Genomic DNA, 23,652 nt, shown 5'->3' with positions numbered 1-23,652 from the left:
AATTTTGGTAAAATTTATACCTCACTGAAAATGAAAAAGTAAACCAGTGTCTTTCAAAGGATATTAGTTTAACCAAGAAACCCTGAATCAAACTGCTATTATTATGTAAATGATAGTATGTTTTACACAGAAACTGATGAGTGATATGAAAAGATCTGCATTGCTGCATGTCAGATTCTGTATACTTTTGAACAGATATTTAGAACTGATATACCTATGTCAAGAAACATGATGGTATGTACATTTTTGAAAAATCAGAATTGAAGTTGGGCTACAAATTATAATTGGTCATGAAAATTTGGGATTATAAAATGTCAGTGGCCTTCTATTTCTGGCCAAGAATGGATTTTTACCCTGCCTGGACCCCCCCTACCCCCCAAAATGGAAAAAATACATAAAACAATGGGGATTTTCAAGACACTGAATATCAGGCAATGGAGGACTGTGATCCCTGGGAAATAGGAAACAAATAGGGTGAGCCCTCTGATTTTCCAGGCTCACTGTCTTGAGAGAGTTTCCAGGCCATGGTGCAGGGAGGACGAATACAGGCAGAGTCTGGTGAACTCCCTGAGTGGAGGTGACAGAGCTAAGAGTCTGGCTAGGGTTCATAGGACAGAGTACCTGAGAGAGCCACACAGAGTGAGGTCTTCAGAGACCTGCAGAGGGTCTCCCTCAAGCACTCAGCAAAGGACTGATCAGCACATGGCATGCCTGTGAGGAAATTACCCTAGGCCAGAGAAAGAACCCCAGCTGAAAGGATTCAAAAGAACAGTGCCTGTCACTCACACATGACCAGGAGTAGTGCCTGTTCCACCAGTCAAACTGGAAAACCTCATGATTCACAGGGCACTGGGCAGAGTACTCAGAAGGGTCTTGCCTACACAATGGGAAATAATGAGCCCTAGACTGTGCACTGCTTTGGTCCTGCTTAACAAATCTAAAGAAGATTTAGATTTCAGAAGGACCTGAAAGGATCAATCTGTTTCAAGTAATTCAAGTGCATCCCAGAACAGAGCTCAAGCATATTTCTAGTAATATAAAAATATGCAGCACCCAACAAGGTAAAATTTACAATATCTAGTACCCAATAAAAAATAAACAGGCATGCAAAAAAGCAAGAAAATACATGCATGATGAGAAGAAAAAATAATCAAAAACTGACCAAGAACTAACACAAATGTTAGAATTAGCAAAGTAATTAAAACAGTTATTATAACTGTATTCCATATTTCAAAAAGTTCAATAAAGACATGAAAGATGTTAAAAAGACCCAAATCAAATGTAGAGATTAAAAAAACAATGTCTGAGATGAAAAATACACAGAATTGGATTAACAGCAGATTACACATTGCAGTAGAAAACATTATTGAACTTGAAGACAGCAATAGAAGCTATCCAAATGAAACAGAAAGAAAAATTACTGAAGAAAAAGAACAGAGCATTAATGAGATATGGAACAAATTTAAGCTGCCTAATATGCATGTCACTGGAGTCACCAAAGGAAATGGGGGCAATGAAAAAATATTTGAGAAAATACGGGCCCCAATTTTTTTTCTAAATTTGATGAACACTATGAATTCACAGATCCAAGAAGCTCAAAGAACTTCATGCACAAGAAATAGAAAGAAAACTTCAGCACATGGCACAGCATAGTCAAATTTTTTAAAGCCAGAGATAATGAGAAAATCTTAAAAGCAGCCAGCAGGTGGGGGGCGGGAGGGAAACACATTAGATACAGAAGAACAAAGATAATGATGAAAGCAAATTTACCATTGGAAACAATGCAAATGAAAAGACAGTGGAACATCTCTAAAATACTGAAAGAAAAATACCTGTCAACCTAGAATTCTAAACCCAATGTCATTCAAAAACAGAGGTGAAATAAAGACTTTTTCAAACATGCAAAAATTGAAAGAATTAATCACGAGCAGACCTGCAACTATAAAAAATGTTAAAGGAAGTCTTTCAGGCAGAAGAAAAATAATACCAGATAGAAATAATAGAAATATAGGTCTATAAAAAGTAATGAAGGACACATGCTATAGTAAATATGTGGGTAAAAATATTATTTTCTTATTTAAATTTCCTTTAAAAATATAACTGACTCCTTAAAGCAAAAAATTAGAAAACAATATATTGTGAGGTTCAAAACATATGCAGAACCAAGTTAGAAGACTTACACAATCTGCTTTCAAGACATTATAAGTCTATAGTAATCAAGGGAGTGTGGTAGTGACATACAGGTAGACACTGGAAGAGAATAGAGTCCAGAAATAAATCCTTATGTTTATAGTCATTTGATTTTTGATAAAGATGCAACAGAATTCAGTGGAGAAATGATAGTCTTTTCACCAAATGGTGCTGGGAAAACTGGATATCCATATGCAAAAAAAGTAAAGATTTCTTAGATATGACACCTAAAACATGATCCAGAACTTGCTAAAATAGACTTTATTAAAACTAAAAACTCTGTGCTTTGAAAGATGTTAATAAGAAAATAAAAATACAAACTATATAGACTGGAAGAAAATATTTGCAAATAGTACATCTGACAAAGACTTGTATCCAGAACATTTAAAGAACTCCCAAAACTATAATTTTTTTAAAAAACCTAAATTTTTTAAATGAACTGAAAATTTAAGCAAATGTATCACCAAAGAAGATATATAAATAGCAAATAAGCACCGGAAAAAATGTTCAACATCATTAATCATTAGGGAGATGCAAACTAAAATCACAATGCACTTATCAGAATGGCTAAAATTAAAAGTGTAACAAATGTTGGCCAAGATTTGAAGCAACTGGAACTCTTGCACACTGCAGTGGGAATGTAAAATGATACAACCACACTGGAAAACATTTTAGTAGTTTCTCAAAAAGTTAAACATATATCTATCATATGACCTAGACTTTCCATTTCTAGGTATTAACCCAAGAAAAGCAAGAGCATATGTCCATGCAAAGACTATGTGAATGATAGTAATAGCATTATTTATAACAGCCAAAAACTGGAAACAACCCAAATGCCCATTAAGGGGTGAATGAATTTTTTTTAATTGTGGTATATCCATATAATGGAATACTGCTCAGCAATAGAAAGGAATGAACTACACATAGTTCAGGAATGACACACATAGCAATATGGATGAATCTCAAAATAATTATGCTGACTGAAAAAAATCAGACAAAAAAGAACACACCGTAGTACATGATTTCATTTATATAAAACTCTAGGGCTTCCCTGGTGGCGCAGTGGTTGAGAATCCGCCTGCCGATGCAGGAGACACGGGTTCGTGCCCTGGTCCGGGAAGATCCAACATGCCGCGGAGCAACTAAGCCCGTGAGCCATGGCCGCTAGGCCTGCGCGTCCGGAGCCTGTGCTCCGCAACGGGAGAGGCCACAGCAGTGAGAGGCCCGCATACCGCAAAAAAAAAAAAAAAAAAAAAAAAAAACTCTAGAAAATGCAAATTAATCTATAGTGACAGAAAACAGATCAGTGGTTGTGGGAAAAGAGGGATATAATACAAACAGGAAGGAAGGATTACAAAATGGCATAAGGAAGCTTTTGAAGGTAATAGATATGTTTACTTTCATGATTTTGGTAATGGTTTCATGGGTATACAGAGATGTCAAAATTTATCAACTTGTATACTTTACATATGCACAGTTTGTTGTATGCAAATTATAACTTAGTAAAGTTGCTTTTTAAAGTTTTAAGATTAAATGTAACTAAACCTTGTAATCAGCAGTTTTACACTCCTAGAATACCTCTAAGGCAGTAGCAGACTTTAAATGCATTCAAACAGTAAAATGTTTTACATCAAAGGGGCTTTTTATAAAGAATAAATAATACAGAGTAGATATGAAAATGTTTCTATTACTATTTAATTTTGTTTCTTAGAAGATGTATTTCATCGTCTAACTCTTCCAAATGAAGAAGTTCCATGAGTTTTGAACCATTTCTTAAAAATGGGAAAAGACAGCATGCTGAGAGCTGAGAAGATGGAATGGCAACAAAACGTTTGTATAATTGTTACCTGAAACTACAAGATGTGTATTGTTATTTAGTAAGTGCATCCAACAATTCACTTTTTTATTTTTAGATTTATATGTTTTGTGAGGTATCCTTTACTCAGCTACAACAGTCATTAAAATCAAGTATAAAAATAAACAACTTAGAATCAGACCTTCAGGTAGCTGTATCATAAACCAAGATTTTGTTTAAACGAAGCGCACAATGTCACTGCTCTCATCGAAATGAGAGCAAAGGTTGTCACACTATTAATAAATATTAAAATTAATCTAAAAAGCGTTAGTTTCATCTCATATCCTTCTTTATTTCTATTTTTGTAAATGCTTTATAATACATAATATTAGGGCAGTGGTAAATATATAGTTTGTAAATAAATATATGTATATTAGGGGTGATAGAAATTTTTGGTAGTAAGGGAGAGTGATCAAAAAAGTTGGGAAATGTTTTGCTTAAAGAAGGGTGAAAGGAAATCATTCTTATGAATTGACATGTATTATTGTGATTCTCCTTGCATATAGTTATGATATATGTTAATTAGGAAAGAATAAGTCATTCTGATGACTGTAATATAGTTGCCCTAATGCAAGTAGGGCAGCTTAATGAATAAGGATTTGTGCTGCCATAAGGTACATTCCAAAGTGGACTCTATCAACTAATTGTGACCAAGGCAATTATAGTGTCTGAAGCAGACCAATCTAGCACTGTCAGAATTAATACCTATTACGTGTGTGGGTTTCTAAAACATGAGTGAAGCATAGCTAGCAAAATCCAGCCCACTTTGGGGAAAAAAACCCTAATTATTTGAAAATCTAGAGGTAAAAGAGAGTGGATCTTAGAGCATAGAAAAATGAAACCAAAACAGGTTATGTGGTGAGTCTGCAGAACTCAAACAAACAAACAAACAAACAAAAGAACTCCACGTAGTAAAGAAAGCTTCCAGGGATGCAGGGCTTCCCTAAATCCCCTTGTTTGGATCCAGCCACCTATGCACAAAGGCACCAACTGAGAACATCGTTTTGGTTGGTAACAGCTGAGTGAGCATGCAACGTTGCTTATAGTCAACAAAATGTTTACATTGGGATACTGTGTTGGTTATTTTATCAATTGTCCCTTTCAACTCCCATCCCCTCAAGTCCCTTCTGGATCCTAGATTAAATAATGTTAATGTATCTGGTCCCAAATATTCTTCTGTGAGACCTCCCTCTCCTGTGCTGGTTGTGCTGAATGTCTGTGTGATTTCAGACCTTCAAAATCCCACTTCTTTCCCTGACCTGGAGCTCTGCATTCTGCACTGGTTACAGAATGCTCACTAGTTAAGAGGGCCAACTATGTGCTAAGTGCTGTGCTAGCTGGCTAAGGACAAAACAATGCAGAGTACCTGCCCACAAAGAACACACAGTCTATCGAAGGAGTTATTTAAATAATCATAAAAGAACACGGTAATCAAAGAAATATACACACAGGGTACTATGGGAATGCTAAGGTGGGGCACCTATTCCAGCTTGGGGAAAGGGGACTAGAAAGAAACACCAACAGTGGCGCATGAACTAGCTGTAAATGTCTACCAGTTAGTTAACCAGGTAGAGGGCACAGCATTTGCAAAAGCAAAAGCATGGAGGCACAAAGCAATGTGGTATAGGCAAGGAGTGCAGTGATACTGTATATCAAATTGTAAGGATGAGGAAGAGGTAGGTGGGGATCAAAGGAGGAGTTTGATATGCTATGCTCAGAAACATGGATAATTAGCCTTTGACAATGGGAACCACTGAAGACTTTTAGGGAAGCCAAGAACTCATTAGATCACTCTGACAGTTTTGCAGAATATAGATTTGAGGAGGCTCTGGTGTAAATCCAGGGGGAAGATAATGAGAGCCCTAAGTAGAGGGCAATGGTAGTAGAGATGAAAAGGGGCATATTGAAGAATTAACACTGGTGTAAAATCTGCAGGACCTGTGAATGTTCTGTAACACAGAACAGTCACTTCTACTAGGACCTGGAATTCTGATGTGCTAGATATCTTTTTTTTGGGCTGCATTGGGTCTTTGTTGCTGCGTGCGGGCTTTCTCTAGTTGCGACAAGTTGGGGCTACTCTTCGTTGCAGTGCACGGGCTTCTCATTGCGGTGACATCTCTTGTTACGGAGCATGGACTCTAGGCACACAGGCTTCAGTAGTTGCAGCACGTGGGCTCAGTAGTTGTGGCTTGCGGGCTCTAGAGCTCAGACTCAGTAGTTGTGGTGCACGGGCTTAGTTGCTCCGTGGCATGTGGGATCTTGTCCCCTGCATTGGCAGGCGGATTCTTTTTTTTTTTTTTTTTTTTTTTTTTTTTTTTTTTTTTTTTTTTTTGCGGTATGCGGGCCTCTCACTGCTGTGGCCTCCCCCGTCGCGGAGCACAGGCTCTGGACGCGCAGGCCTAGCGGCCATGGCTCACGGGCTTAGTTGCTCCGCGGCATGTTGGATCTTCCCGGACCAGGGCACGAACCCGTGTCCCCTGCATCGGCAGGCGGATTCTCAACCACTGCGCCACCAGGGAAGCCCGGCAGGCGGATTCTTAACCACTGCACCACCAGGGAAGTTCCAATGATGTGCTACATTTCTAATTAAGAGCAGTATGACACAGAAAAGTGCCTACAAGCGCTGGGTCTGGAGCCAGGTTCAAAGCATAGCTTCACTACTTTTTAGCTGTGTGACCTTGGGCCAGTTACTCAACCTCCCTGAGTCTCAGTTTCCCAATCTGTAAAAACGGTGATTAATAATAACAGCTCCTGGGCTTCCCTGGTGGCGCAGTGGTTGAGAGTCCGCCTGCTGATGCAGGGGACACGAGTTCGTGCCCCGGTCCGGGAAGATCCCACATGCCGCGGAGTGGCTGGGCCCGTGAGCCATGGCCGCTGGGCCTGCGCGTCCGGAGCCTGTGCTCCGCAATGGGAGAGGCCACAGCAGTGAGAGGCCCGCGTACCGCAAAAATAATAATAATAATAATAATAACAGCTCCTGCCTAAGGCTGTGAGGATTCAAACATACGTCATGAGTAAAGGGCATAGCATAGTGCCTGGTCTAGAATAAGCAATCAATTTTGGTAGCTGTTTAATTTTATTATTATTAAGCATATGCTTTAGAAAATATATGAGCAAATTGCAATTTTGACATCTTACTATGAAATTTGAGAAATCGAATCAGTATTCTTGCCCAGATGGAAAGTCACCATACCTCTCTGCAGGGAGGTAGCTGACAAGCATAAATATTAAGCAAATGTTAGTAATTAGATATGATCAGTTTAAAAGATATTTATTTATACACTGTTCCAGACAGAGTTTAAAGTGACTCACAAAGATGCATAAAACATAACAAAACAGCAGAAATTTTAAAAATAGGATCAAAAAGAAGAAAAGCAAGAGTGGAGACAAAATAGAGGATTGAGAATCAAGGCTCCAAAACAAAAGGGCAACTGAGGCTTCCAAGTGGTCGACTGGGGTCCAGGCCCCCACAAGCCCACCCATGGAGCAAATCTACAACTCAGACAACGTACCCAGGCCTGCCCACATTGGGGTCCATTCTCAAAAGCGTTATGGTAGCTAAGGTGTTTTTCATTTTCCCCTAACAATGAGAAATGTATAATAGCTCTCAATTTTACAAGATTCTGATTTTGAGTTTGCAGTAAGGTTCTCTTGCCCCCCACAATCCTTTCCAAAATAGGTTCTGCAAATGTGGAGTTTGCATGTACTGAGGCATTTTGCAGTTTTACCTCCTTTTAATACATCTACCAACTGATGAAGATGAAGAAGAAGAAGAAAGGAAAAAGAAAGCAGCTAACACTTCTATAATGTTTACTATGTACCAAACACTTTTCTAAGCACTTTACATACATGGAGTCATTTAGTCTAACAATCATATTATGAGGTAGGTACTATATTATCATTCTTTGCAAATGAGGAAAGTGAGACACCCATCGAGCAAATAACTTGCCGAAGGTCATATGCCCTATAAGGAACAGTCTGGTTTTTGAGCCCAGGCAGTCTGATTCCAGAGTCTGAGCTCTTTATGCTATAGGGTCTCTTCGTATTCTGATAATATTGCTTGTACATGGTAATATTTGGAAAAGGGGACATCTTTCCCACAGGAGCTGGAGGTAGAGTTTTTTAAAAGTCCTCAGCTAGTATCAGATGAATGTTTTAAAGGCCAGTGGTCCAGCTTACCTTCTCATCCCCCGACCTCCCCAAACAATAATGTGCGCCAGGCTCAGAGCAACTCTACACATGGGAAAGGACCCATTCTCCTCATCCAGGACACCGCTTCTAAATGATGGTAGGAGTATATACGGGAGGAGTAAATAAAATATAATCTCTTTTGTTAGCTCTCAGAAACACAGGTGGGGACAATTTCCTCCAGATTGAATCCACATGGTTACCTTTCAATACCACCAAATTCTGTTCATAAACAGTTTGAAGAAATTCTCACTTAAAATAATATATATTAATACTTCTCTAAAGTAAGTGCCAGAGGGAAGTGGGACGTCTTAAAATATATATATTTCTCCTGCAGAGTAGTTACTTCGATACATGGAAATGTGGTCTTATTTTCATGAGTTCACACTTTTCCTGCTCCTCAGCAATTCCAGGCATCTTAAACCTACCACCAACCCTAGAAGGCAGATCTCCATAAACATGGTACATAGAAGTAAGTAGAAAACAAGACCATGTGTCCAAACACTCCCCTCAGCAACAGGAGAAATGCATTTATTAAGACAAACCCCATTTGGCTTTCCAGCTTGCAAGATGTACACTAGAAGCTTCCTCTCACAGGAGCCAGACAGGCTCACTAGAACCCCATGAGGTTAATGGGGTGAAGGATGGCCAGTTCACCCCCTCCTCTGCCAAAGTCACTTTCCTTAACAGCCCAAAAGCTTTTCTAAAAAGATAAAAAATCCACAACTAAAAGAACAGAATGCTTTAAAATCCAGGTTTATATGCATAAAACACTATTTTTACGTCTGGTGAGAGCCGACACATTGTCATTTTTCAATAAGCCTCATCACCATGTGAAACTCCATTATCTTTCCTTAGTCAACAAGCTTTGATAAACCAGCACACCCCCCAGGGAAGACCCTCTTCTCCTGCCTGGGTCACAGATGGTGGGATTTCTAAACTGAACTCTAGCTAGCATCTAATTCTTTCTTGTAGAAAAGAATTAGAATCACCTAAAAATCACTCACGCAGTCCCCTTAAATGAGAAATCACGATGGTTCATGACTAATCCAGCCCATGTTCACACATAACTGTGATTTCATGCATTTGTTTTCTTTTTTAATTTTAGGGATGCTGTGATCTAGCTATGGCCACAGAAACCTTAAACACAGTGAAATAACCTGTAGTTGAACTTAAATTGAACTATATATGTGGCAGATAATTTTAAGGTGTTATTTAAGGCCCGTAAGACATAAAATAAATGCTAATTTCTTTCAAATAAAACATTAATAAATGTATACATGAGTACATGTACACAAAAGAGTAGGTACAAATTGGAGAGTATAAAATAAAGATAAAATATTAACATACAAGCTCTTTTTCCCTCCTAAGCTGCTTAACCATAATTACTTTACACATTACATCAAATCCCTAGAACAAGGTTAGTATGTGTATTATCAACATCTGGTCTACAGCTAGAAGCAATGTCCTAATATTAAAAAAAATACTAAAGTATAAACAATTTAAAACTGCTAAAATGTTCAAATTGCATGTATTATATATTTGTTTTGTCTTCAATTCTGACATAGCATATAAAAGTACCTTTAATAGTTCTAAGCGGGGAGGATATATGAATTTTCGTAATTCAGTTAATATAACTTAAAATAAATCAAGGCACTCAAAATGTCTAGATGGACTTTCCTAGCCCCACATGCATAAACATGTGACCTTAGTATTACACATTCAGTAATCAGCATATCAATGAGGCTGCCCTTTTATTTTATAAAAATTAATAATCTCCCCCACTAGATAATAAATTGTATGAGAGAAGGGACTTTGTTTTGTTCACTTCTGTACCCTTCAGTGCCAAGAGTGCTGTCTGGCACATAATATGCAGACAATAAATATTTATTGAATGAATGAGCTGGCATCAAAAATACCATATATCATATTCAGCCACACCCAAGAACTTATCACCCAGGACTTCTCCACATTTGATATCATTAATTCAAATACCCCACTCTTAACTACAATACCCTGTCCTTCTGGCCTGTTCACTCAATGACCTCCCCCAGCCCTACACCAGTTCTCAGACCTCATGGCAGGGAGGTAGTCCTCCATAGACCTTTCACTCCTGCCCTGTCAGCTCCTTCCTGTCTTCACTTCCTTTCCTAGACAGTTGGGATTCTATTGTTTCAACTGCACTCTTGTCAATATCCTCAATAACCCATTTTCATTGCAAATATCTAATAAAAACGTAACCCTAGAAGAGCCCAACTGTTGTGCGTTATGCCTGCACTGGGACTACTGAGATCTACTGGAGAAAATAATCACAATCTGGTAGATTATGATCAATATGAATTCTTGGTCGCCAAGCTCACTTCAACACTGCCTGACACTCCAGCTATGCTTCCCTAGTCCTAGCTTGCTCTCCTGCTCACCACAATACTTCAAACCTTCCTCAAGCACCTCAATACTCCAACCCAAACCCTGCTCCACTTCAACCCCTGCTCTAAGAGGATGACCTTTCCTCTTCCATCATAGGGAAATATAAAAGCTCTCAGACAAGTTTCTGCCACCAAATCTATAAACCTATTTTCATCTGTATCTGTTCACTTTTTGTTCTTCCCAACTGTAATGTCCTTCCTCTTGTTTAAGGGTAATCTATCCATTTCATTCTGGATCCTCTCCCATCTGGCATGAGGACTCTACTCGGTAAGGACTTTGCTCTATCAATGATCTCTTCCTTCCCATCAGCCTTTAAAGACATCTAAGTCCTCCTAAATTCAAAAAAAAATGAAGAAAAGAAAAAAATTCTCTGGATCTCAACCCTTCCCCTACCACCACCCTTTCTTTGCTCTTCAGAGCCAAATTTCTCTAAGGAATTGTCCATATCCACTGCCTCCACTTCCTCATATCCCCAAACATTTCTCAACCCACCAAAGTCTAGCATTCCTCCCCCGACCCCCCTTAAATTGCTCTAAGGTCAACAAGAACCTCCTAAATCCAATGGACAGTAGCCAGTTTTTATTGTCGTAGACCTCTCTGAATCTTTAGCAACACTGACCATTTTTCAGTGGAGCCATTCCATTTTGAAAAACTTCTCCTATTGATATTCAAGTAGATGCACAAACACGTATCATAAGGATGCTCAATGTTTAAACCAGCAAAAAAAAATTATACAATTTAAGCATCAATAAGAAACTGATTAAATAAACTATGGTACATACGTATAATGCAATGCTATGTCACTGTTAAAAAGAAAGAGGTAGAAGACTTCCCTGGCAGTTCAGTGGTTAAGACCCCAAGCTTACGCTGCAGCACTGCAGCAGGCACGCGTTTGATCCCTGGTTGGGGAACTAAGATCCTGCATGCCAGGGGGCACAGCCAAAAAAAAAAAGGTAGTTATATATATATTGACATTGAAAGCATGCCACAAATATTAAGTAAAAAATACACTGCAAAACATATATACTATAATTTCATTTGTATTTTGTAACATATAATTGCAGTCAGGATGGATGGATGGATGAATAGATGGATAGAAAGAAGAAAGGAAATATTTCATATGGGCATGGAAAATGTCTGAAAGGGGATACAAATTTAATATTGTTACCCCTCGTGAATGGGATGCAGAGAAGAGAATGGAAGACTTACATGTTATCTTTTATTGGGTCAAGTAATAAAAATGTAGTCAGATCCCTAAGCACACCAACATTTCCAAAGTAGGTAAGAAAGAAGTTCAAAGGAGATCAAAACGGAATGGCCAGAGAGACTGGGTAAGATATATTTTAGTGTTCCAGAGATAAGGCAGGAGAGAGAGAAAGGTGGTTAATGGTATCAAACATGGAAAAGTAAAAAGAAGAGGTAAAAAATAAGAAGAGGTAAGTGTCCAATAAACAAAGAGCATGAACAGATAATTCTTGAAGGAGGAAGATCAAATGACCAATAGATGTAAAAAAGAAAAAGTTTCACTCTTACTGGTAATAAAGATTTTTTAAATCTTTGTCTATCAATTAAGCAAAATTTTAAAGACAATATTTAATTTTAAAAGGGAAGATGTAAGAAGTACTCGCATACTTTGTTGGCAAATGCAAATCAGTTTTGAACTAATAAGGACCTACTGTATAGCACAGGGAACTCTACTCAATATTCTGTAATAACCTATATGGGAAAAGAACCTTAAAAAGAGCGGATATTTGTATATGTATAACTGATTAACTTTGCTGTACAGTAGAAACTAACACAACATTTTAAATAAACTATATTCCAATAAAAATTAAAATAAATAAATAAATTTAAATTTGATTTCTAAATAGCCGAACTTCAACTTCTCATAATTGTGATTAAATCACTTATTATATAATATGTTCTTTTTTTTAACACATACCTCCCTTGCTGAAATAAGTTCTACCAAAAAAAAGGTCATCGTCTACCTTTTTCTGCACTATATCTCAAGCACCTAGCCTAGAAACTGGCACATTGTTGGCTCTCAGTAAATCAACCCATACTTTCTGAGAAATTACAAACAGTAGTTTAAAGACACTGATACTAAAGCTATTCTGATGCCTGAGTTGACAAAAGTACAAACAAGAAACAGTGTAGAGGTCATGGAAATTTTCCATCTCTTACGAATTACTCAAGTTCAAGATAGACACAGATATGAAAGCCACAGTGGTCCATCATTTCAACTATTCTGGCAGCACTGTCCAGTCTCCTATCCTCTTATATCTCTGTCACAGCACCCAGAAAAATCCCCCAAACTAGATTGACTCCACTTTGTTTCTACACCTGGGCTGATGAGTGCTGTTGGAGAGAATGGATACAGGGTTCTGTGACTTGGGGAGAGACAAACTCAAGTTATCCAAGCCTTTCTAGTCTCACTATAATGTGGCAATCTGGATGGTTTGCCTCTAAAGAGCTCCTCTATTCATCCCTCTCAAATGCTGTTCCAACCCCTCACTGCTCTCATCAGTTGGGACCTCCCTCAAAATCCTGTCCTTCCATAGCTCCTTCCTTCTCCACAGCTTCACCAATCCTGCCCTCTTTCCCTCCTGTCTCAATGGAAGAGCTACCTCCCTTTCTCTAAACCTGTCTTTTCACCTCTTTCACTCTGAAGTCCCCACCCTCCTGCTTCCTCAGCGACCTTGCATAGATCAGGCTCTGTGCCATCTACACATAAATGGGCTCATCTCTCTCCTATATGTAAAAGGGAACGAAATTAACATTTTCTTCTCCCCTGTGCCCCACTGTCTATAGGAAACACTGTCCTTCCTATCATAGTCAAGTCCTTACCAAATGTATACTGTATTCCTTATCAGTCCCTCTAAGTGCTCTCTCCCCAACCCTCTACAATCTGCCTCTCTCCTCCTACTGCACTGATGTCATCATTGAGATCCTAATTGCCAAATCTAATCAGCATGTTTTTTAAATGTTTTATAGTATGTTTTATCTGATTACTAGAGGGGTACACATCATGAACAAAGTTATGACATACGGCAGACTAAAGAGAAAAAAAATTTGCACTGTATAATAGGCAGTGGTTAAATATCCCTAATAAATATAGTGTTCTTATAAACAAATGAAATATATAACCCAAAAGAAAAATGTGCAAAGGATATTAAGGAGCAAGTCTCAGGAAAAATACAAATAGCTAACACACATGAAGATACTCAGCCTTACTAGTGACCAGATAAATGAAAGTTAAATCAGTTAGATACTATTTTTCACCTATCAGATTGGCAAAAATTAAAGACTGTCCATTCAAGGGCATGAGGAAAAGCACTCCCAAGAGTGAGACTGTAAATCCTCTTGGATGACACTTTTGTGATGCCTATTTACATTTTTTAAATGTGCATATCCTTTGACCCAACAATTCTTCTACTAGAAAGCTATCCCACAGAAATATTTCTGTGTGTCTATCTAAATCTACATACATCACTGAGTATCGTGCAAAGATGCTTATTGCAGCATGTCGTGGCTTGGACTAGGGTGACAGAGGAAATGGAGATGTGACAGAATATAATGACATGGGGCTTCCCTTGTGGCACAATGGTTAAGAATCCTCCTGCCAATGTAGGGGACATGGGTTCAAGCCCTGGTCTGGGAAGATCCCACATGCCACGGAGCAACTGAGCCCATGCGCCACAACTACTGAGCCTGTACTCTAGAGCCCATGAGCCACTACTGAGGCCACGTGCCACAACTACTGAAGCCCGCAGGCTGAGAGCCCATGCTCTGCAACAAGTCACCACAATGAGAAGCCCACACACCACAACAAAGAGTAGCCCCCTCTTGCCACAACTAGAGAAAGCCCGCACGCAGCAATGAAGACCCATTGCAGCCAAAAATAAATAAGATAAAATTTTTTTTTAATTTTTTTTAAAAAGAATATAATGACATGGTTGGAAGTTCAGGTCAACAGGAATTACTGATGAATTGGGTGTGGGGGGGTGAGAGAAAGCTAGGAATCAAGGGTGAACCTAGGTTCTTGGTTTGAGCAACTGAAAAGATTATGGTGCCATTTTACTGAGATAGGGGAGGCTGAGGGAAGGGGCTAGGGATTTGAGAGGACTCAAGAGTCCTGTTTTGGAAACAAAATCGTGGACATAGAGAACAGACTACTGGTTGCCAAGGGGGAGGCAGTTGGGGAAGGGATGGATTAGGAGTTTGGGTTTAGCAGATGCAAAGTAGTATATAGAGGATGGCTAAACAACAAGGTCCTACTATATAGCACAGAGAACTATATTCAATTATCCTATGATAAATCATAATGGAAAAGAATATTTAAAAAAAGAATGTATATGGAATTCCCTGGTGGTCCAGTGGTTAGGACTCTACACTTTCACTGCTGAGGGCGTGGGTTCAATCCCTGGTTGGGGAACTAAGATCCTGCAAGCCCCGTGGTGTGGCCAAAAAATATGTGTGTGTGTATATATATATATATATATATATATATATATATATATATATATACACACACACACACACACACACACACACACACACACACACACACACACATATATAATTGAATCATTTTGCTATACAGCAAAAAACCCCACAACATTGTAAATCAACTATACTTCAATTTAAAAAAGAAAGAAAAAAAGAGTCCTGTTTTGGCCAACTTATGTTTGAGATGTCTATTTGATATCCAAGTAGGAATGCTGAATCGGCCATCGGATATATGAGGCTGTAGCTTAGAAGAAATGCTTGGGACAGAGACATAAATTTGGGAATGATGATTATACAGACAGATGGCATTTAAAGCCATGGGACTAAGATAGTATAAAACTCTTAGAGGAAAACATAGGCAGAACACTCTATGACATAAATCACAGCAAGATCCTTTTTGACCCATCTCCTAGAGAAATGGAAATAAAAACAAAAATAAACAAATGGGACCTAATGAAACTTAAAAGCTTTTGCACAGGAAAGGAAACCATAAACAAGATGAAAAGACAACCCTCAGAATGGGAGAAATATTTGCAAATGAAGCAACTGACAAAGGATTAACCTCCAAAATTTAAAAGCAACTCATGCAGCTCAATATCAAAAAAACAAAGAACCCAATCCAAAAATGGGCAGAAGACCTAAATAGACATCTCTCCAAAGAAGATATACAGATTGCCAACAAACACATGAAAGAATGTTCAACATCACTAATCATTAGAGAAACGCAAATCAAAAGTACAATGAAGTATCACCTCACACCAGTCAGAATGGCCATCTTCAAACAATCTACAAACAATAAACGCTGGAGAAGGTGTGGAGAAAAGGGAACCTTCTTGCACTGTTGGTGGGAATGTAAATTGGTACAGCCACTATGGATATCAGTATGGAGGTTCCTCAAGAAACTAAAAATAGAACTACCATATGACCCAACAATCTCACTACTGGGCATATACCCTGAGAAAACCATAGTTCAAAAAGAGTCATGTACCACAATGTTCATTGCAGCTCTATTTACAATAGCCAGGACATGGAAGCACCCTAAGTGTCCATCAACAGATGAATGGATAAAGATGTGGCACATATATGCAATGGAATATTACTCAGCCATAAAAAGAAATGAAATTGAGTTATTTGTAGTGAGGTGGATGGACCTAGAGTCTGTCATACAGAGTGAAGTAAGTCAGAAAGAGAAAAACAAATACCATATGCTAACACATATATATGGAATCTTAAAACAATGAAAGGTCTGAAGAACCTAAGGGCAGGACAGGAATAAAGACACAGATGTAGAGAATGGACTTGAGGACATGGGGAGGTGGAAGGGTAAGTTGGGACAAAGTGAAGAGAGTGGCATGTACTTATAAATACTACCAAATGTAAAATAGCTAGTGGGAAGCAGTGGCATAGCACAGGGAGATCAGCTCTGTGCTTTGTGACCACCTAGAGGGGTGGGATAAGGAGGGTGGAAGGGAGGGAGACACAAGAGGGAAGAGATATGGGAACATATGTATATGTATAACTGATTCACTTTGTTATAAAGCAGAAACTAACACACCATTGTAAAGCAATTATACTCCAATAAAGATGTTTAAAAAATTAAAAAAGAAAATAAAGCCATGCGGCTGGATGAATGCATCTAGAAAGATTCTGGATAGAGAAAAGTCAATGGACTGAGCTCTGGGTCACTCCACTGTCGAGAGGTTGGGGAGATAAACTGAGTAGAAGAGGAGGCTGTGTAGAAGTTTTTTGTACAAACTTCAGTTTCAGATAAGTTACCACACATCAAATGGTGGAAAATCACATATTTACCACTGTATCAAGCCTTTTAAAAGATTCTAGGGCTTCCCTGGTGGTGCAGTGGTTGGGAGTTTGCCTGCTGATGCGGGGAGCACGGGTTCGTGCCCCGGTCCGGGAAGATCCCACATGCCGCAGAGCGGCTGGGCCCGTGAGCCATGGCTGCTGAGCCTGCGCGTCCGGAGCCTGTGCTCCGCGACGGGAGAGGCCACAGTGGTGAGAGGCCCACGTACCGGGGGAAAAAAAAAAAAGATTCTAGCCTTATTTTTCTTTCTGAATACTTCAAAGCATTTAAATAGAACAGTACTTTTTTTTTTTCTTTTCTGTTACACAGTGGTTTCCTCACATTGTATAATTCTCCTAGTATAAAACTCATCAAGTACTACACCAGTAGTAATCAGCAATGGCTTTTCCATAAAGTTCATAATCTCATAACTACCTCATGCCTAAAAGGCTGAGTGACTTGAGGCCAGAAGCTTAATTTGGTTGGCATCTTTTATTCGTTTGGGCTGTTCACTTCCCTATCACACAGGAACTTTCTCCAGCTTCTTATGAGCTCACTGAACAAATGCCTCAAGACATCTGACAAGCCATACTCCCTCTTCTAAGTGCAACCCCCCTTCCTACCCACAAGAAGTACAGCATCTTCACATTTCCACTTTAAACTTTAGAAGTTTCCATCTGGAGACTCATGCCTAAAAAAGAGAGGAAGTACTTCCAACTAGGTCAAAGTTGCCATCAGGCATGCACTCTCAAAGCAAAGCTGTGTGAGAACTGGGCCTGGGGCAGACTGGGGACACTTAGTTTCAGGTCCAGGAGAACACAAAAGAGTGCCAATTCCTAGCATGGTAATGTCATACATTAATTCAATTAACAAATATTAGCAAGCACCTAGGATGTGCCAGGCTCTGTTATGGATGCTGGGGTCCACTGGTGAATAAAACAGATGGAAATCCCTGCCCACATGGAACTTCCATTATGGAGGGGGGGAGAGAGACAGATAATAAGAAAGAAAAGTGAATAAAATACATAATATATTACATTAGAGTAATAAGGTAGGGAAGGGGCATATAGAATGTTCAGGGAAGGGGTTATAAGCTTAAATAGGGTGGTTAAGAACGGCCTCACTAAGGTGACATTTAAGTACAAACTCCGAGCTGTCGGATTTCAAGTGCCTCAAAAAGGTGTCTTCTGTACTTCAATCCCACCATCACCTGACCTCAGGCCCTTGAAGGCATGGTATCCCTAGTTCCTAGCACAAATATTTGTTAATCTCTTGTGCTCAAGACAAAGGGAGCTATAAGATTTAGACCTTGTACTCAGAGAGGTACCTTCCAGGTGGAAAACTGAGAGAGGTGTTAAGGAATTTTCCTGAGGTGTAAACAAAGTGCTTTAGGACACAGAATAACTGGTAATTCTGATTAGGGGAAGGAACTGTGTGTTCAGTAAGGTTGTCCCAAAGGACGTAACTTTAGAGCTAAATCTTGAGATGAATAGGAATTAATGGCAGGAGAGTGGTCGTGGGTGGGAAAGTCTCTCTTCAGGGAAAAAAAAAAGGAGTAACTTGAGCAAAGACCCAGAGATGGAATCAGAAAGGACATTTTCTTGTGGACTGTCCCTCCCTAAGGTACTCCATCCATCCCACAATAAAACAAGCACACACTCACCCTCAGGCTCTCTGGCCTGGCTATTGGGAAATCCTTATCACTTTCCACACCCTCATTTCTCCCCTAGCCAGCAGGAAAGGAAAAAGTTGAGTCAGTCGCACATCCCTAGAATCCAGGGTCACCCTCTCTAACTTCAAGACAATTCCTTCTGAGTTGAGATCCCTGAAGGTTTCATTCAACTAGGTACACCCAGGGGTATGTACTTATAGTGGCAATGTGGCAACCAGCCTCACGTTGGAAGAGAAGTGGGTAAGACATCAGTGAGGTAAGTGGTCCAAAGTCTCTGCAGTACCTCTGAGGTAGAGTCAAGGACCAAAACTTAGGCTTCAGCTTGGAAGGGAAATTTTTAATCACTTAGTCCTCACTTGTGAGCTATTTAGTGTTCCTAACATCCAAGACAGCAGAGGTGGTGTGATAGGGGATAAGAACACAGCTCGGCAGTCAGATGGCCCCCCTCTGCCCCTCATCAGTTGGGTGATTTGAGACAAAGCACTTAAACTCTCAGAGTCTCCCTTTCATCATGCATGCTTATAATTGTAGTGCCTAGCACATATACTTATCATTAGGATTATGTGAGATAATTATGTAAAGAATTTATCACAGTGCCTGGCTCAATGAATTCTAACAACCATGATTAGTAGCAGCCTTTAAGGGGAAAAGCTCAGAGAGTATCAATCAGAATGCCACAGGGAGGAATTGGGACATCGGAATGGACACATATACACTATTGATACCATGTATAAAATAGACAACTGATGGGAACCTACTGTATAGCACAGGGAACTCTACTTAATGCACTGTGGGGTCCTAAATGGAAGGGAAATCCAAAAGGGCGGGTATATATGTATATGTATGGCTGATTCATGTTGCTGTGCAGTAGAAGCTAACAAAACATTGTAAAGCAACTATACTCCAATAAAAATTAATTAAGAATAAAAATAAACAATTTTTAAAAAAATCAGAATGCCACATACACTCACAGACTAATTATCCCTGAACAGGCCTCCAAACTTCATTTCACTGCTTTAGCCTAGTGAGAGGCACCTGAAATTGTGCTACCAGAAATGTTCATCCCCTGCCAGGAAAAGTCTCACAAGCCAAGTTGGTGGTCTTTTTTGTGTGTGTGTGGTACGCGGGCCTCTCACTGTTGTGGCCTCTCCCGTTGTGGAGCACAGGCTGCGGACACGCAGGCTCAGCGGCCATGGCTCACGGGCCCAGCCGCTCTGTGGCATGTGGGATCTTCTCGGACCGGGGCACGAACCCGTGTCCCCTGCCTCGGCAGGCGGACTCTCAGCCACTGCGCCACCAGGGAAGCCCGGTGGTCTTTTTCTACTAGGATTTCCAGCAGGTGCTTTAAAAAAAAAAACAAAAAAACACCAACAGCTACAACTACAGCAGAAAACTTCACTAGGGCCTCAACTCTTTGCATTAAACATTGTTCTCTCCACAGACCAGCGGGTAAACACATAAGGTCATTAACACCTTAATATTAATGGATTTATGAGGGGTGGGGATGGGGAGCTGAAAGCAGAAAAGAAGCCAGTTAAAAATAGAAGGTACAAGATGTACTGAAGACTAATTTCTGGCACAAATGTACAAGGCCTAGGATCAACCCTGCCTAAAGCAGTATTCTGGAATGCTAGGTCCTCTGGTCCTGAAGAAGCTGGCAGGCTACTGGGGGAAGAAAACTTTGGTTGATGAGAAACATCACCTGTTTGAGTCACCAAAATTCTCACCAAATGATTTCACCACCAAAAAACCCAACCATTTTATTCAACGTTAAGCGCTGGAGGGACACCTTTTCTGCCCCTTTACAAACCATCACAGAAGATGGAAGCGTTCTGTGTCCCTTCTGAGGGCTGTGGGGACCCTCCTCCAGAAGCGTACCCCCGCTGCCTGCTGGAAGGGTGGCAAGATAAAGCGGCTCAGCTCCAGAGCACACAGCTGGGTCCCCAGCCCAAGCGCAGAGGGTGCCCACTGAGGCAGGGCTCGGGGCCAACCAGCCTCCAGCCTTTTAACCTACGGCGGATCCACCGAGGGCAGGGAAGCGGACGCCGCGAGGTCAGAGGTCCGGAAAGAGTGCGGGGCCCAGACCCCGCGCGACCGCCGGGCGCTGCTAGAGACACCCCCGAAAAGGTGACTCGACGCCCCGGAGGGCGCAGTTCCCGTTAGGAGCTCGGCCCCACCCCCGCCCCCAGGGCCAGCTACCGGGAGGGGCCCCGGCTCCGGAGGGCGGGAAAAGTCGGCCACACTGGAGGAAGCAGAGCCCCGAGGGGCACAGGCCGTGGCGGCGACGGATGGGCCGGGGAAATGGTCAGGGGCGGCCGGGAGAAAGCAGAGTGGTGGGGAGGGACCGCCCCAACAGACGGGAGTCAAAGCGTGGGGGGTGCGGTCCGCACAGGCGGACGGAGAGAGGGAACAGTGGGTCAGCTAGGGACGGAGAGACTGGGAGAGCGGAAGGGGGTAGGGAAGCGCGCAGGTCCCCGAGATGGGGGTGGGGGCGCTTAGGCAGCGAAAAGGTACTGGGGGCCCAGGAGGCGTCCCGGACCGAGGGCGGAGGGGCGGTCGCGGGCCACGGACCTACCTGTCACCTGCAACAGGTGCTGCGAGAAGGCGAGACGTCCTAGTACCGGATTCAGGGTAGGGTCTCCGAGTCCGGTAAGACTGCAACCCCACTCTGGCGTCTGGCCCTTCTTACCCTCCCGGGAGGCGGAAAAAGCTGCAACTTTCCCTGTAGCGGGGGAGGAGCTGGACTCTTAAAGGGGCCGCACAGCGCTCCGGGCTCCTTGGTAGGGGGCCGCGCCTACCGAAGGGGAGCTCTGAGAGCCAAAGCCTTAAGGCACTGGAGGGATGCCGGCCCCGGTTCGCAAAGGGTGCTTGAAGACTGTCGATAACAGTCTAAGACTAGACCTGGGTTCCACTGGTGGTCACTCTCTCAGCCGATACATCATCTTTCTCTTCCGCTCAGCCTGAGCCAAAAGTTGTCAAATTGTTGTGTACTTCTAAGAAGATGAAGGCTCTAGACGGTATAATTTGGGGAGGTAATGATACTATTCTGATCCTTTGACTTTCAGCTTTTTATAGCAAATAAAAGTGTCTGTCTAAAATAGAAACGTTTTGGGGAAAGGACATAGACTAAATTCACACATGGACACAACTGGTTAAACTCACTAGTAATCAAAGAAGAGCAAATTAGAACCATAATGAAACTCTTTGGCAAAGGTTTTGTTTGTTTGTTTTTATAACACTTAATGAAGACAAAGTGTTCAAACAAGCTCTTTCATAATTGCTAGTAGGAGTGTATGTTGGTTTAAAACCCTTTTAGAAAGCATGTGAACAACATATATCAATAGACTTTAAAATGTTTATATTTACCCAGTAATTACAGATTCCTCTCCCCCCTCTCCCTCCCTCCCTCTCTCTCTCTCTCTCCATGCTTCTCATCAGCCATTAACCATGCTCAAGTCCCTCTCATCTGTCATAAGCAATTAAACATGCTCAAGTCTCTGCCATTAAAAAAAAAAATCCTCCCTACACACTAGGTACCTCTCCAGCTCCTCTTTATGGGCAATTTCTATTCCCTTACTTCTTACTCAGCAATTTGGCTTCCTTCCCCCAACACTTCACTGAAACTGTGCTCAACAAGATACCCAACCAATGACCTCCGTGTCAAAAAAGCTATATTAAATAGGGCATTTTTCCCTGTTTATCTTCCTTGACCTCTCCCCTACATTTAACGCTGTTAACCATTTCCTTCTCCTTGAAAGTCTTCCTGTGGCATCTATGTTGCCATACTCTTTTGCTTTTCCTCCTATCCCTTTGCCCTCTCCTCAGTCTCCTCTGCATATTCCACTTCTGCTATCTAACCTCTCTGAAACCCAGACATTCTCAGGACTAGGCTACATATACTTTCCCTAAATGATCTTTCACTCACTTGGCATGAATTACACCATCTATATGGCCACAACTGTAATTTTATAGTTCTATCTAGACCTCTTCACTGAGCTCTGCTTTCTTGGCAACTCCACTTGGACATCTCAAACTCAACACATCCAGTCAAACATATTCTCTTAAATTTGCTCCTCCTCCAGTGTTTCTTATCTCAGTAGGTGACAACATGCCACCCAAGGCAAAAATTTTGCACCTAGCATAGTGCCTGGCATATAGTAAGTCCTCACTAATATTTGTATAATGAATGAATGAATGTTTCATAAGGAAACAGAAAGGTACACAAACTTTTTGTACAATGATGTTAATCACAGTATTACTTAGAATAATAAAACACTAGGAAAAAAACCCCTAATGGTTCAATGGTTAAATAAATTATAGAATAGTCATATAATAGAATATTATCTAGACAATGAAATGATATTTACACATAGTTCATAATGACAGGAAAATGCTTATGCTCTAGTATTAATTGAAAGATACATTAATATAAAATATGATCACAACAATTAGTGGATATGAGTAGATATGTGTGGAAAAAAGGCTAAAAAGAAATATGGAAATATTAACAGTGGCTATCTCTAGGTGGTGAAACTAAATGAAGTTTTTGTTTTCCTCCTACTTTTTTGTATTTTTCAACTTTCTTATAATAAGTATGGCTTTGATAATATAGATTTTTTGGAAAAATCTTAAAGGGGAAAGAAAAAATATCATTTTAATTCTAACAGACAAAACAGTAAAATTCAGCCTCCAGGCTCTCCCCACAGTTTTCTTCCATACTTTAGCCCTTCAGTACCCGGCCCACAGCCTGAAGTGTGAAGAAGCCACTTCAAAAAGGAAATCCTTTTGTTCTGTCTAGCTTTGCCAGCTCAGCCCTCAGGGCCCCTCTGCTCAGCTCTGGGCTTTGAATGTGTTCACCTCCCTAACCTGGCCTGTGGGAACTCAGACCAAGCACTTCTCTGCTCCTTTGCAGGTTGTCCTTGGTGGAGCTGGAAACACCCTCAGCCATAAGGGACTTCAGAAAATATTTAGTCCAATCCCCTTATTCCTCAGCAAAATTTCCAGATATTATTT

At 40.7% G+C, this 23,652-nt stretch overlaps 1 protein-coding gene across 8 annotated transcripts in view; it reads right to left on the bottom strand.

The window, feature by feature from the left end:
- The window catches only part of SYTL4 (synaptotagmin like 4), a 169,523-nt gene that overhangs the window by 50,478 nt on the left and 95,393 nt on the right, over positions 1-23,652 (bottom strand). For 2 of the 8 annotated variants that reach the window (XR_010838692.1, XM_067023655.1), the window contains exon 1: positions 21,215-21,334. The exons of 5 other annotated variants lie outside the window; for them this stretch is intronic. The gene's annotated coding sequence lies outside the window, so the exon portion shown is untranslated. Of the gene's footprint in view, positions 1-21,214; positions 21,503-23,652 lie in introns of those variants that run through there. One more of the 8 variants, XM_059051035.2, reaches the window with a different exon arrangement.

This window comes from Kogia breviceps, chromosome X, assembly GCF_026419965.1.
Source record: "Kogia breviceps isolate mKogBre1 chromosome X, mKogBre1 haplotype 1, whole genome shotgun sequence".
NCBI classification, from domain to species: Eukaryota; Metazoa; Chordata; class Mammalia; order Artiodactyla; family Physeteridae; genus Kogia; species Kogia breviceps.
This window is presented reverse-complemented; position numbering and strand designations above follow the sequence as displayed.